Here is a 225-nt window from a genome sequence, read left to right as displayed (position 1 = left end):
TCGCCCAGGAAGACTCCAGAAGGCTAAGTGACACAGGGAAGGTGTTCTGTGATGCAGCGGAAAGAATCTGGCCTTTAGAATCAAACTGATCTGGTCTGAGTCCTGGCTTACCTCTTCCTAGTGTGGGAGTTTGGCCAAGCCATGCTTTTTTCTGAGCCTCAGTTTCCCCTGAAGTGAGACTCATCCTTGTCTCTGAAGGGCTGGGAAGGTTAAATGAGTTAACAT

The sequence above is a fragment of the Mustela putorius genome, unplaced genomic scaffold, assembly GCF_011764305.1.
Source record: "Mustela putorius furo isolate JIRA1106 unplaced genomic scaffold, ASM1176430v1.1 tig00000487_pilon_pilon_pilon, whole genome shotgun sequence".
Lineage (NCBI taxonomy): Eukaryota > Metazoa > Chordata > Mammalia > Carnivora > Mustelidae > Mustela > Mustela putorius.
The sequence above is the reverse complement of the archived record's forward strand: the minus strand, read 5'-3'. Positions refer to the sequence as shown.